Here is a 1147-nt window from a genome sequence, read left to right as displayed (position 1 = left end):
TGGTAGAGTGTTGGATCCATGAAGTACTGGGGTGGGATGGGAGGGTAGCCTGGATATCCTGGATAAGCAGCTGGTGGTGGGAAGCCATATGGTGATCTGGGCTGGAACTCGGCCGAGTGCATCTGGGGTGCTCGGTCGAGTGGGTGCTCGAGTGACCCGGTCGAGTGCCTCGAAAATTGTTGTTCTCGGCTACTTGAACTCCTCTTCCTCTGATTTGGCTCGTACATTGAAGCTCTAGCTGGTTCCACAGGGTTTGCAACTCTTGAGAGTGCTCTAGTTGAGCTACTCCTCCTCAAAGGGCTTGAATGGCTTGGAGATGAGTTTGCACTCTTCAGCTCAGCAATCTCCTTTTTTAGGCCCTTGATGGACTTAGCCATATTGGTCACCTTCTTCTTAAGCTTATCAAACCTCTTCCCATGCCACTTGCTCCACTTTTGTAGGAGAGTCAACCTCTTGCTAGTCTCTCTCACTCCTCTACTATCCCTTGGGTTGGGCTCATAATCTTCAAAGTAAAATTGCTCCTCCTCATCAGCCATTTGCACATCTACAGCTTCATCAACTCTAGGTTGAACTATCCCATCAAACAAGAACTCATCAGCTGGCCAAAAGTCAATGTTTGCTCCTTCTTGAATGGTGGTGAGCTCTTGGTTAGGTAAGATCAACTGTTTTTTCCCAACTGTTGGAAGCTCAAAGTTGAAGATGTGATTTCCTTGATGCATTTCCTTGGCCAATATGAGAGTGGAGGTGAGGTAGCTTGAGTCAATCCATCTTGGCAAAACCTTCTCTCCTCTAAGTGGGACCTTGGCAGCTTGTAGTATTGGAGTGATGATGCCTCCAATGGCTAAGGCTCCTCTTGACCCATTGTTTGTAGCTTGCCTACCCAACTTCTCAAATATATCATGTGGTCAATAAGCACCATTGCAAGGTCAGTCTCCACAGTGGTCCCAAGAATGATGGTTCCATTTCTTGCCTCAAGGATGATTCCATTGAGAGCCATGTCAATTACCTTGAGCTCACCCTCATTGAGATTTCCAGTCTCCTTCCTAGCAAAGAATATATTTGCTAAGGCCTTGTGGAAGTACCTTAGAACTGGGCTTCTTATCTTTGAACTCTTGGTCTTGGAGGATGAATAGGTGATGTTGTCTCC

Source organism: Camelina sativa, chromosome 13, assembly GCF_000633955.1.
Source record: "Camelina sativa cultivar DH55 chromosome 13, Cs, whole genome shotgun sequence".
In the NCBI taxonomy this organism is placed as follows: domain Eukaryota; kingdom Viridiplantae; phylum Streptophyta; class Magnoliopsida; order Brassicales; family Brassicaceae; genus Camelina; species Camelina sativa.
This window is presented reverse-complemented; position numbering follows the sequence as displayed.